At 39.7% G+C, this 14,888-nt stretch overlaps 2 pseudogenes; both read left to right on the plus strand.

Annotated features, from left to right (window-relative positions):
• Positions 1-4,406: 4,406 nt before the first annotated feature.
• LOC102503032 (NADH dehydrogenase [ubiquinone] 1 beta subcomplex subunit 3 pseudogene) lies at positions 4,407-5,847 on the plus strand (annotated as a pseudogene).
• A 5,010-nt stretch (positions 5,848-10,857) lies between these two features.
• Positions 10,858-13,959, plus strand: LOC102467687 (40S ribosomal protein SA pseudogene; annotated as a pseudogene).
• Positions 13,960-14,888: the final 929 nt, after the last annotated feature.

Genomic DNA, 14,888 nt, shown 5'->3' on the forward strand with positions numbered 1-14,888 from the left:
CATGCCGCAATCCCTTCTCCTCCATTCTCCTCTCGGGATCTTGGGCACGCACGCACACGCGCCCAGCGTGAGTTTAAGCCACCGGGTCTGGGACTCGAACCGTGGTCAACTACGTGGGAGTCCAGCAACATAGCCATTACGCTAACTGCTGGTCCCTATTTTTAGGTTTTAATCTATCCTTTTCTTTAAGCCTCTGATCTCTGAGACTAAGCATTCACTTCATGGTTGCATACTTTCTTGTTTTCTTTTGTTTCCCCATGCTCACGCCACACTCCTGTTTCTTCCGTAAAATAATTATTTAAATTTATTATTATTTTAATTTCCTATAGGACATGTGTGCTCACCAGAAAGAGACAGAGAGAGGAAGGAGAAAGAGAGAGAAGGAAGATGAGAAAGCAAGTCACCAAGTCAGGGACTCAAACCATGGTCAGACATGTGGGAGTCCAGCACCTTCACCACACCACCTGCTGGTCTTGAAAATCTTATTTTAATCTTGTCAGTGACCACGTATAATCTTACTAAGAGTTAGTATAATCTACACTTAAGGTTCTCTGTGATCATGAGGGCTGGTCAAATCCCATTCTCCACTGAATTGCCTATTCTTCTTGCCTACCTCCTACTTACTGAGAATAAAAATGTCAGATGCTCACTTTAACAGTATCTTTGTATCTATTGTGGACATGTGATCAGTTCTTATAAAGGGGTACATCTCAGGGGAGTTGAGACAGAGGTTACTGGGAGGAAAAACTTTTCCCCCTCCTTAACAAATGAGAAACTTGAGGAGGACGACCTGCTATTCTGTTTTTCCTGTTTTTGCTTTGTGTGCTTATAATGTGGAAGATGTGTTGTTTGAAGCTATAATATAATTACCACCTTTCAACCTTGAAGGGGTCAATATCTGCTGGATACAGGATTCTATTCTGGGTTGCTAGCTCTTTTCCTTCAGCACCTGAAAATTTTGAACTACTTCCTTCTGAATATCATGGTTTCTGATGAAAAAATCTACTGTTATTCTAATTATTTCCCACTTCCAGATAAAGTGTCCTCTCTCACTACTTTCAAAGTATTGTCCATGTCTTTACTTTGCAGAAGTCTGGATATGCGTTTTGGAATGTATTTCTGTGGGTTTTTCCTGTTCAATTTGCTCAGCTTCCTGAATTCTTAAATATACCTTTTATCATATTGGGAAATTTTAAGCTATTATTTCTTCATATACCTTTTTGATCACATCCTCTTTCCACTCTCCTCCCAGTACTCCAATGATGCAAATGTTAGAACATTTAAAAAGTATAATCCCACAAATCCCAGCTAATTTTTTTCCAGTCTATTTTCTGTTGTTCAGATTAAGTAAATTTTCTACTGTTCTATCTTCACATTCATTGATTCTTTCCTCTGCCCTCTCTACTCTGCTACTGAGCAGACACTTAAATTTTGATTACTGTATTTTACACTTCTAAAATTCTCATTTGGTTATTTATACCACCCATTTCTTTGTTGAGACTTCTATTTTTTGTGCCAGTTGCAAAGTGAATCATTTTAAAGACAGCTGCTTTATGGGGCCAGCAGGTGGTGTGGTAGTTAAGGCACTGGACTTCCACATGGCTGGCTATGGTTTGAGTTCTGGACCTGGTGGCTTCAAATTGCACTGGACATATGTATGTGCGTGCATGCCTAAAATCCTGAAGGGAGAATAGAGAAGATGATACTGTGGCATGGCCTTCTTCCCGAGGGATGATTTCTCACTTTCCCTCTTTCTGTCTTTCTGTCCAGCAAGCACAGGCACCCTGTGGAAGGAAAAAATAAAGACAGCTGTTTTAAAATCCCTGTCGGGTAATTAAAACATCTGTGTCACCTCAGTTCCGGCATCCATCATCTCTTCATTTACATTAAAGTTTCTCAGTTTTTGGTATGATTGACTGGGTTTTCAATATCTTGGACATTTTAGTATTATGTTGAAACTGGATATTATTTGTTTTAGCAGATCTCTGATGCCACTGGCAGTGAGGGATTGCTGTCAGGTAGGAGAATGGTCCAAGCTCTTCCCCACTAGCCTTCTGCTGACACAGCCTAACTGGGAGGGGTGGGGATGCCTCTGTGTTTCCCAATGGTCTTCACTGACACTATAAGTGGACTAATTACTATTGTGAGGGAAAAGGGAGAGGTACATCATTAATGTTTAATAGGAATCAAAGTCTAGGCTTTTTCCATCTCAGTAGGAGAGTGAGGGAGGAGACACAGGAAGGTAGCTAGTTAGAGATGGGCAAGGGGGGAAGTCTTAATATCAATACTCAGTTTTTGCTGATATGAGTGGAGAAGAGTGTAGTTTTCTCATGGTTTGGGTAGTAGGGCAGTTACTGTTCATGAGGCGAAAAAAAGCTAAGGAATTGGGGCCAGCAGAAGGTGTGGTGGTTAAGGGTGCTGGACTCTCACATGGCCAACCATGATTTGAGTCCTGAACCTAGAGGCTTTCTCTCTCTCTCTCTCTCTCTCTCATGCACTCTGTCCTCTCTGGTCAAATTAAAATAAATAAATAAAATTAAATTAAATAATTATTTAAAAAAAAACTAAGGAATTTACTACCATATTATTCTTTTTTGGAGAGATTTTCACTGTAGGGCGCGTGCACTCGCCAGACAGACAGAGAGAGACATAGAGACAGAAAGCGAGAAATCACCCCCCAGGGGGGATGGTCACGCTGCAATCCCTTCTCCTCCATTCTCCTCTCGGGATCTTGGGCACGCATGCACATGCGCCCGGTGTGAATTTTAAGCCACCGGGTCCAAAAAAACACGAACCGCGGTCGACTACGTGGGAGTCCAGCGACATAGCCATTATGCTAACTGCTGGTTCCCTACCATATTATTCTTCAAGTCACAAGATTTCTAGCTGACCTACCTTCTTCTCCCCATCTTATGTTTGTTTTATATAAAATAATCAGGGTTTTTTGTTTTTGTTTTTGTTTTTGTTTTTAGCTGTACTTAGCAGTATAGGAATGTATGTCTACTCCATCTGTCCCAGGACTGAAAGTCCTAGCTTATCCTTTTACTGCTGGGTACCATTTTGTTGAATGGAAGTACAACTTGTTATCTGCTCATCAGTTGCTAGACATTTGAGTACCTACAATATATTAGAGTCAGAGCTGCTCTACACCTTCATAAATACTTGGAATTATCAGCTTTAAAATTTTTAGTTATTTGACAAAATGTGTCTTGATCTCTCAAATGATGCTGAGTGTATTTTCATGTGCTTATTAGCTATCCCTTCCTCTTCTTTGTGAAGTCATATATTTAAATTATTTGCTCCTTTTAAATATGTGTTGCCTGTCTTATTGAATCGAGTTCTTTCTATGTTCTGGATATGTCTCAACAGATATGTTTTTGCAAATATGTTTTTCTAGTTCATGTCTTAGACTTTATTTTTAAAAAAGTTTTTTTAAATAATAAAAAAAAAAAATTGTCGGACGGTGTCTGCACTCACCAGAGAGAGACAGAAAGAGAGAGAAGGAAGGGCAATAAATACCCCTCACCCCAATGGGGTGTGAACTTGCTGCAATCCCTTTTCCACTTCTCCATACATTCAGAATATATGCACATGTACCTGGTATGTTTTTCAAGCTGCCAGAGCTGGGATCCAAATCACGGAAAACCACGTGGGACCTGGTCCTTTAGTCATTAAGCTATGAGACTAGCACTTGTTTATTTTTCTAACAGTGTCTTTTGAAGAGCAAAAAGTTTTAACTTTGATAAAGTCTAATTTATCAGTTTTTTTTTTCTTTTATGTTTCATGCTTTATGTCCTATTTGGGAAATCCTTACCAATCTAAAGTCACAAAGATTTTCTCATGTGTTTTTATGTATAAGTTTCATAGGTTTAACATTTAGACCTGTAACTCTTTTGTCTGTTTCACTATAGAGCATGTACTCTTAAAGTGGGGAGAGAACTGGGCAGAGGGGCTAGTATGCGTGAAAAATCACCCTCTAGGGTTTGGTCTCACTGTGGTCCCTTCTCCACCATTCTCTGCTTGGGATTTAGGTACACACCTGCAAGTGCCTAGCTTTTTTTTCAAGTCACTAGGTCTAGGACTTGAACCACACAGTAGGTCATGTGGGGGAATCCAGTTACCTTAACCACCATGCCACAGGCTGGCTCTGTAACCCACTTTAAAAGTCAATTTTTGGTATAATAGTATGAGGCAAAAATTCTAGATTAGTAGGTTATCTTTCTGCAGATTATGGGCTAATAGTTCTTATATCATTAGTTGAAAACTATTTCTTCTCCAATAAATTATCTTGTAACTTGATAAAAAGTCAATTGAGTATATGTGTGAGGATTTATTTCTGAACTTTTCATTCACATCCATTGATTTACACGTCTATTCTTACTCATATGCTACACTGTCTAGATTACATGGAGCTTTTAGTAAATCTCGAGATCAAATATTGGGTAACTGGAAAGTCATAACACGATTTTACGTAAGAAAACACAGAAAAATACATCATAACTTTTCCAAAGACCCAATAATTTTAAGTCCTCCAACTATTCTTTTTCAAAAAACGTTGTGGCTATTTTGAGTTTGCATTTTCATATAATTATTTTTTAGAATTTTTTTTTTTTTGCCTCAGGGCACATGCACTTGCTAGAGAGAGAGAGAGAGACAGTGAGAAGGAAAGTGAGAAATCACTCCCCAGAGGGGATGGCCATACCACAACCCTTCTCCTGGAATCTTGGGCATGAATGCACATGCCCAGTATGATTTTCAAGCCACTGGGTCCTAGACTCTAAATGCGGTCGGCCATGTGGTAATCTAGCAACATAACCACTACGCCATCTGCTGGTCCCCATATAAATGTTAAACTTATTGATTTCTTTAAAAAAAAAAAAATGCCTGCCAAGATTTTGATTTGTATTATGTTAACTTTATAAATCAATAAATCAATACATATTTGGGAAGAACTGGTATCTTTATAATTTTGGGTTGTCTGAAAAGTCATGATGCATTTTTGCATAGAAAAACAGAAAAAATATCATGACTTTTCTGACAACCCAATATTATTTTGCATTTCATAAGCACAGTATCTCTTCATTTTAGATTTCTTTTATTTATCACTGGTACACAAAATCTTACATATATATTTTTTGGGGGGGGGGAGGGAGAGTTTTTTGCTATAGGGCACGTGCACTCACCAGACAGAGACAGAGAGATAGAAAGCGAGAAATTACTCCCCAGGAGGGATGGTCACACCGCAATCCCTTCTCCTCCATTCTCCTCTCGAGATCTTGGGCACGCACGCACATGTACCCGGCGTGAGTTTTAAGCCACCGGGTCCGGGACTCGAACTGCAGTCAACTACATGGAAGGCCAGCAACATATCCATTACACTAACTGCTGGTCCCCTTACATATATTTTGATAGATATATCCCTAAAATATTTTGATTTGGGTACTATTATAAAGTATTTTTTAAAAATTCAACTTTTAGTGTGTCCTAAGAGGTCAGATTGCCGTCAGTCATACACGTGAACATGGTCACAGTCATGATCATGGTAAAATGGAACTTCCAGATTATGAACAGTGGAAGACAGAAGGAACACCATTAGAAACTGTCCAGGAGAAGCTGGCTACACGAGGACTAAGAGATCCATGGGGTCAGAATGAAGCTTGGAAATACATGGGTGGCTTTACAAACAGTGTTTCCTTCATTGGTGCATTATTAAAAGGATTGAAGTGGAGATTTGCTGCATTAGTGGTAGCTGTAGAGACCAAATATTTCCTGGAATTCCAGAATAAAGATAAAAAGCATCACGAAGATAATACCTGGAAGTATCTTAGCGGCTTAACTCTTAAAAAATATTTCTTCATGGGGAACCAGCAGTTGGTGTAATGGCTATGTCGCTGGACTCCCATGTAGTTGACTACGGTTCAAGTCCCAGACCAGGTGGTTTAAACTCATGCCAGGCAAGATCCCAAGGGGAAAATGGAGTAGGGATTGTGGCATGGCCATCCTCCCTGAGGGGTGACTTCTCGCTTTCTGTCTCTCTGCCTCTCTCTGTCTTTCTGGCGAGAGCATGTACCCTACAGCAAAAACCTCTCAAAAGAAAAAAAATTTCACTTAGTCTGCCTTTTTTTGTGTTAGTTCCTTTTAAGGGCCAATACTGGTAAGATTTAATAGATTAAGAAAAACATTTTTAAAATTCAACTTTTAATTGCTCATTGCTTATTTAAAAATACAGTTGAGTTTTAGTTACTGACCTTTTATCCTATAACCTCACTAAATTCACTTTTTAGTTCTAGTTTAGAAGATTATTTTGAGTTTTCTACATAAACAATTAGTCTGGTCATCAACAGAGTTTTCCTCCCTTTCTAATTGTGTTTGTGAATGTGTACATACTTTAAAAAAAAAAAAGGATGAAATATGTGATGAGTTTACATTGAAGCTTCTGATACAAACTCACACCTACAAAGATTTTAACATCTTATATCCTACCTTTATATCCTTTATCCATTGAGAATCCTGGCTTTTAAGGACATAAATGATGAAAATGTGTAATATCCCATAATGCTCTCTTAACAATCTCTAAATAATGAGACAATAATAGCACCAGTTCTAAGATTATTTCAAAGTTTAGCATAACTCTATGGCCTAGTGGGTAAGGAAACTAGATCCCATAGGTCTACTGAGGCTCAAATATTGGCCCTGGTAGTTTGAAAAAACCACCAGGTCAGGCCCAGCAGTTAGCGTAATGGCTATGTCGATGGACTCCCATGTAGTCGACCGTGGTTCGCGTCTCGGACCCGGTGGCTTAAAACTCACACCGGGCGCATGTGCATGCATGCCCAGGATCCCAAGAGGAGAATGGAGGAGAAGGGATTGTGGCTTGGCCATCCCCCATGGGGGGGGGGTGATTTCTCGCTTTCTGTCTCTCTGTCTCCCTCTGTCCGACGAGCGCATGTGCCCTATCGCAAAAACCTCTCCAAAAAAAAACCCCACCAGGTCCATGTGCTCCAGAATCTTGACAGGATGGAGAAATGGAGAAATAGGGAATGCTGCATGACGATTTACCTTTTTCTCATGCATGAGCCTCTCTGGCAAGTGCATATGCCCTCTGGCAATTTAAAATGAAATTAAATATTTTTCATGTATATTCATTCTCTAATAATCATATTGTATATACACTGTAAAAGCATAACTCAATACACACTTATCCTTCCTTCCTTATAACCTCATTTAGTCTTGGGTCTTTAAGAAAATGTTTTATTTTCATATCAGAGTTTAAGTTGTATCTCTGCAGTCAATGTGGTTGTCAGAAGCTTATTCACATGCTCTTGCAGACTGGTTTTTCTATAGATACTATTCAAATTGTTCTATTTTTGTGCTGTAATTTAGGGCAATTCAAAAATAATGCACCATTACCATCTTCTTCCCAGATTACCATACGATCGTGACTTTCTGAAGAGACCAGGCCAGATGTCTTATGCAATGTCCTATATTCTAGAAATTACTACACATCAGCACATACAGACAATCTCTTTTCTTTTCTTTCCTTTTTTGTAAAGCACTGCACAACATTCCATTGTGTGAGTGTTCCAGTTATACAATCAGGCTTCTATTGATGGACATTTGGGTTGTCTCCAATCTTTTGCCACTACAATGTGGCAATAAAATAACCTTATGCATGCATTGTTTATTTGTGTAGATTTAGCCTCAGTGCAGATTCCCAATAGTGGGGTTTCTGGGCCAAAAGTAAATCTTTCTCACCTTTAGCTTTCGCCAGTATCTCTTATAGGGGTCATTTTGTGTGTGTGTGTGTGTGTGTGTGTGATCCTATTTACAATGCATGAGACTAATATTTTTCAGCAGTCTACCTCATAAAGATTTTTTTTTTAATTTTTTTACTCACCAGAGAGAGACAGACAGAAAGTGAAAAATCACACCCCCAGGGGGGGATGGCCACACTGCAATCCCTTCTCCATTCCCCTCTCAGGATCTTGGGTACATCCTCACACGCACCCAGTGTGAATTTTAAGTAACTGAGTCTGGTACTCAAACCATGGCTGATTACGTGGGAGTCCAGCTACGTAACCATTACACCATCTGCTGGTCCCTTAATACTTTTAAGTATTTTCAAGCTTTTCATATTGCAGTAATTTTACCTTGCATATATCCTATGAGTGAGAGTAAGCATCTCTTTGTATGATTATAAGCCATTTTTATTTTTTCCCGTGAATTACTTCCTTATGTTATTTATCAGTATTTTTCTAGTAAGCTTGGCCATTCTGACCTAGAGGCTCTCCCCACTCTCTTGTTATAAGATCATCTACACATTTTCTTCTAGTGCTTGAGTGTTTTCATTTAGATTTAGTCTAATTTGAAATGGCCAATTCTGGGGACAGGAAAAGTATCAAGTGAGGCTGAAAAATGTTCTAGCACCAAAAAGTAAGAAGTACTAAAAATGATAGTGACAAGTCAAAAGGCCACAGATTGAAGGGGCTCCTATTGGACAAATCTGAGCAACAAAATAAATATTAGGTTATAACCCATAAAATAAAATCTGTAGTGCATGCTGACATAAATGCATGAATCAATAAATAAATGAGAAGAGGATATGCTCTTCTTTACAGTAGAATTCTAACTAATAAATGTAGAAGACAGGATGAAACTAGAAAATTACCATTTGGCAACCAGCACAGTAATGACTTTCAAGCCAGATTCTTCAACAGATGCTTAAAGAATTAAGTGAAAGTAATAAGAAACAGATTTCTAGAATTTCAGTGTTTCCCCATAAGATACTCAACTCCAGTTGAGTTCTCTGGAATCAGATACTGAGACAGAGTTTGAGGTGCAATGTATCTACTAAGGATCGACACACGTGAGAGGGAAAGGATGCAAACTTGCTCTGAGGGAGAAACCTAACTGCAATGCAGGTCTATGCTTGGCAATTGGCAAGGAGCTCTGAAGTAAGTAGTTCTGCTTCATTTCACGCAGGCAGCTCATGCAGGCTGCACCAGGAAGGGTGTGATCTTGGTGAGGCAAGTTATGCTAAATGTTGACAGCTGAAAGCTGTCTGCTGACTGCAATTGCCACAGTTAAGCAGCAAGTCCTCCCTCAAAAGGAAGTCTGTGTCCCAACCATAGTGGTGCACGGTGCTAAGACTGCTCTACAGGAGGGACTACATGGGAGGCCTAGGTTTTGATTTCCAATTCAACTTAAAGGCAAGGTGAGGTGATTTGTGCCTATAACCCCAGCTACTCTAGGAGACTGAGGCAGAGTATTGTGAGCTTGAGTCTGGCCTGGGCAACCAGGTGAGATCCTGTCTTAAAAAGAACAGGACATGGAAGAGGTCGGAGGGTGCCTGTAGCACCAGCTGGGAGTTTGATGTAGGAGGATTTCACCAGGAGACCTGTCAAGAATGTCTACTTTCTCTCTCTTTCCTTCTCTATTGCTTTCACATTTAAGAAAGAAAGAAGGAAAGAAAACAATTACAGGGACTATGTGAATTACTTAGCGCATAATAAGTACATCGAGTGCATGAATATTAAGGTAGTTATTACTATCTCCTGGGCTCCTTGGATGTTGCTCAGAATAATTTATCTACCAACTCTCATTTTCTCGAGCTTCTACATACAGTTATAGATATCATCTTACAGTTAGTCTGTGTTCTAAAATGCTACTGTTAGAAGCAGGAATACCTAACTCTTCAGGTTTTAGACTAAGGCTTTAGGTTCTAAACAGAGCATACAGAAGTCAAGGAGAATGATCTGTTATGAGGATTATGTAGATATAAGGAGAAACTAGTTGGAGAGATCAGTTGGTGTGCTACGAAGTAATTCCCAAATCCAAGTCTATGAACCAGACCACAGTGAAATGAGAAACTTAAGGTAAATACACAATTTTTCATAAACTATACTAATTAAATACCTAAAATCTTTAATGAGACTATGTCGTTTTCACTTTTTTTTTAAACAGAGATTTTTTTTTGCTATAGAGCACGTGTACTTGCTCGAGAGTCAGAGAGAGACAGAGAGATAGAAAGCGAGAAATCACCCCCAGGAGGATGGCCATGTCACAATACCTTCTCCTCTTGGGATTTTGACACGCACTCTCATGTGCTCAGTGTGAATTCTAAGCTGCCACGTCTAGAACTCAAACCACAGTCAACTACATGGGAGTCCAGAATTATTTAACTTTATTTATTTACTTATCTATTTATCTATTTACTTTTAATATGACCATACAGGGACAGAGTGAGAGAGAAAGTGAGAAAGCAAGCTGCCAAGTCCAGGATTTGAACCGTGGTTGACGATGTGGGAGTCCAGTGCCCCTAATTACCATGTCATCTGCCAGCCCCCTTTCACACTTTTGATATTAGGATGTTCTTCTATGAAATGATAGACACTAAAAAATACTTTTTTAAAAAATGCTATTATAGGGACTGGTGGGTGGCATGATGATTAAGGGTGCTGGACTCCCACATGGCTGGCCATGGTTTAAGTCCCAGACGTGCTGGCTTACTTTCTCACTCTCCCTCCCTCTCTCTCTCACGCTGTCCCTCTTTGGTCAAATTAAAATAAATAAATAAAGTTAAATAAAATAATTATTTAGAAAAGATACCATTGTAAGATAAAATCTGCAAATTTATGTTGTTTTTAATTAACTTTTTTTTTTTGTCTGTGAAATTGAGAAATAAGAATATATCTGAAATAGAGAAAGAGAGCAGAGAGGGAGAGAAAGAGGGGCACCCACAATAAGATCTTCATACCACAATCCAACCCCAGTCTCAGTAAGCCTGATCAAGGTCACTCACATGCTCAGGGAAGTCCTGGGACATGAACACAGGACCTCCTTTCCCATGAAGGCACAATGGCATTATTGCTCTATCAACATCTGGCCCCCATGTATGTGCATGCCCAAGATCCCAAGAGGGAAATGGAGAAGAAATTGTAGTATGACCATCCCCCCCAGAGGGTGATTTCTCACTTTCTGTCTCTCTGTCTCTCTCTTTCTGGCAAGCACACATGCCCTATAGCAAAAATCTCTCAAAAAATAATTTAGAAAAATACTGAGTTAAACAAAGTTACATATTTAGTTATAGTAGGGCTTCTTAAACTTATGATACAGGGGGGCCAGCAGGTGGTGTGGTGGTTAAAGGCACTAGACTCCCACAGGCACAACCATTGTTCAAGTCCCAGACCTGGCAGCTTGCTCTCTCTCTCTCGCTCTGTCCCTCTCTAGTCAAATTTAAATAAATAAATAAGATAGACAGACAGATAGATAAATAAATTTAAATAACTCTTAAAAAAATTTATGATACAGGGGCCAGCAAGTGCCATGGTGGTTAAGGCACTGGACTCTCACATGTTTGATCGTGGTTCAAATACTGGACTGGTGGTCTGAAAATCAGGCCAGGTGCATGTATGTCTGTGTGCCCAAGAGGATCCCACAAGGAGACTGGAGGAGGAAGGACTATGGCATGGCTATCCCTCCTGGGTTTATTTTTTTTTTTTTTTTTCTTCTCTCTTTGTTTCTCTCTGGTGAGTGCTCATGCCCTATGGCAAAAACATAAAAATAAATAAATAAATAAATAAATAAAAATTTTAAAAACCCAACTATGGTATGGAGCCAGCCAGCGACATGGTGGTTAAGGCAGTTGGATCCCACATGGCCAACTGCGTAGTCAAGTCCTAGACCCAGTGGCTTGAAACTCATGCTGGGTGCGTGTGCATGCATGCCCCAAATCCCAAGAGGATAAAGGGAAGAAGGGATTGCAGTGTGGTCATCACCTCTGGTGGACGATTTCTCACTCTCTCACTTTCTCCCTCCCTTTTTCCAGCAAATGTGCACACCCTACAGCAAAAAAATAAAACTAATAAATAAATAACCTATGATAATGCAAATAAATATAGTGAATATTAAAAGTAGAGACTACTGTATGAAGCCAAATGTACTTGATCATGGCATTTATATATCATTATATTCCCAGCATTGTATACAGCACCAGGAACCTGTGAGCACCCAATCAATGCTAAATGACAAATTAGTACATACAACTTTTTAAGTCTGCCAGAGGGCATGTGTGTTCACTACAAAGAAAAAGAGAGTGATTAAGCATCCCCCACAGGGAATGGTCACATTGCAATTACTGCTTGACTCCATCTCTCATTCTTTTGGGACTTTGGACATATATGCACATGTGCCAGGCATGTTTTTCAAACCACCGAGCACAGGACTCAAACCATATAGTTGGCCATGAAGGATCCAGGTACTAAACCACCACACCACTGGCTGGCCCTATAGATGCTCTTAAGACCACACGAGTATTTGTATTCAAAATTAATTGTGAGTTATCTATTAATGAAATATTTCAACTCTCCCTCTTCTTCTGTTAATATGACCTGGCACCTATATAATCAATGTACTCATTCAACAAATATCTATTGGGAACATATGCTGGGCCTGTTTCAGGTTCTGGATATTCATTATCATACTATTCAGGACAGAAATACAAATAACTATACAAATAACTATATGTATATATAGTTTGATGACTTCTAATCTGAAAACCCAAAGTCCAAAATGCTCTAAAAGCTGAAATATTTTTAGTGTCAATATGATGCCACACGTAGAAAATACACTTAACCTCATGTGGCAGAGTTCAGCAAAAATGTTGTAAAGTGGATGATCCTCCTCCTGATAGATCATCAGGTCAAAGGTGTCCTAATGCTATGTCACAATGCCTACCTCATTCATTTCCCTTCATCTCATCACATAAGCACTATATATCTGTCACAAGAAGAGTGAGTATAGTACAATAAGATATTTTGTGAGCCCACATTCACATAATTTTTGTTATACTATATTGTCATACTGTTCTATTTTATTATTGTTTCTCTCTCTCTTTTTTTCTTTTTTTTTTATTGCCAGTGGGCATGAGTACTTGAAGAAAAAAGCATCTCCTGTGGGGAATGGTCACAATGCAATTCCCTTCTCCATTCCTCCCTCCTTTCAGGATTTTGGGCATGTACATACACACACTCAGTATGTTTTTCAAGCCACAAGGTCCAGGACTCAAAACTGCATAGTTGGCCATGTGAGATTTGGTCCCACTTAACCACGACGAATAGGCTGGTCCAGTGGTTAATCTCTCTCTCTTTTTTTTTTTTCTTCTTTCAGTTGTTAACCTCTTAAAGTGATGGCATCTATATCATTAATCTGAAGAGAAGTAGGAGAAGCTTCTCTGCTGGCCGCTCGTGCCATTGTTGTCACTGAAAATCTGCTGACATCAGTATCACATCTTCTAGGAAAACTGGACAGCAGGCTGTGCTGAAGTTTGCTGGTGCCACCAGAGCCATTTCTATTGTTGACCACTTCAGTCCTAGAACCTTCACTAATCAGATCCAGGTAGCCTTCCAGGAGCCACGTCTTCTGGTGGTTACTGATCCCGGGGAGGATCACCAGCCTCTCAGAGGCGTCTTACATTAATCTGCCTACACTGCTCTGTGCAACAGCTTCTCTTCAGCGCTATGTGGACATTGCCATCCTATGCAACAGTGGAGCTCACTCAGTGGATCTGATGTGGTGGATGCTGGCCAGAAAAGTTCTGCACATGTGTGGCACCATATCCTGTGAAAACCTGGGAAGTCATGCCTGATCTCTACTTCTACAGAGGTCCTAAAGAAACTGAAATGGAAGAATAGACTGTTGCTGAAATGGCTATGACCAATGAGAAATTTCGGGGTGAATGGACTGCTCCAGCTCCCAAGTTTATTGCTACTCAGCCAGAGGTTGCAGACTGGTCTGAAGGTGTGCAGGTGCCCTCTGTACCCACTCAGCACTTAAGACTAAAGTCCTGGTCTGCAGCCTCCACTGCTCAGGTCAATGAATAGGTGGGAACAACCACTGAGTGGTATTAGCTGTTCTTCCACAGACTCTTATACAAGTGGGTAAAAGGTTGGTAAAGAAAATAAACAACAATTTTTAAAAAACAAAAAACAAAATGAGAAGGTCCACAGGCGGAGCAGAAGTTAAGGCAGCTGAATCCATTTATGGCTAACTGTGTGGTTCAATCTCAGACCCAGTGACTTGAGAAACACACTGGGCATGTGTGCATAACCAAAAATCCTGAGAGGAGAATGAAGGAAAAGTGACTGCAGTATGGCCATTCCCTCTGAGGGTGATTTTTTTTTTTTTCTCTCTCCCCAATGAGTGCACACACTCTATAGCAAAAACTAAAACAAGTACAGGCGAGCCCAGATTCAAAGGTGGATAAACAAGAGTCTACCTCTTAGAAGGAGGTACAAGTTCTTGTGGCCATATATTTTGATCTATTACACAAAGCAGAGCATGGTGTCTTGAAGAAGTACAGCACCACAGTGATGGTGGTGAGAAGCAGGTGGATTTTAGTACACTTAATATCAGGACTTGCTAATTAACTGGATGTGGAATGACTTTTCAATCAAGGAACGAAAAAAATATAGCTGTCATTTACTGAGTTATGCCAGAAGGAACAGCAGGTTCAGTAGAGAGAAAGAAATAGTCAAGAGTTTTGAACATATTAAGTGTGAGATACCCATTAGTTAACCAGGCAGAGACATCAAGTAGACAGATACAGAATCTGGAGTTGCATAACCAGGGCATAATGTTCTTTTGAAAAGTCTAATCTGGTTAGACTCCTAAGATGTCCAGTATCTTTTCGTTCCATATGTCTTTCAAGAAAGCAGCGAGGGGCCAGCAGGTGGTGTGGTGGGTAAAGCACTGATTCCCACATGGCTGACCACGGTTTGAGTCCCAGACCTGGTGGCTTGCCTTCTCACTTTCCCTCTCTCTTTCTCTTTGTCTTTCTGGTAAAAAAAAAAAAAAAAAAAAAAAAAAAAAAAAAAAAAAAAAAAAAAAAA

The sequence above is a fragment of the Tupaia chinensis genome, unplaced genomic scaffold (genome assembly GCF_000334495.1).
Source record: "Tupaia chinensis unplaced genomic scaffold, TupChi_1.0 Scaffold000634_1, whole genome shotgun sequence".
Classification (NCBI taxonomy): domain Eukaryota; kingdom Metazoa; phylum Chordata; class Mammalia; order Scandentia; family Tupaiidae; genus Tupaia; species Tupaia belangeri.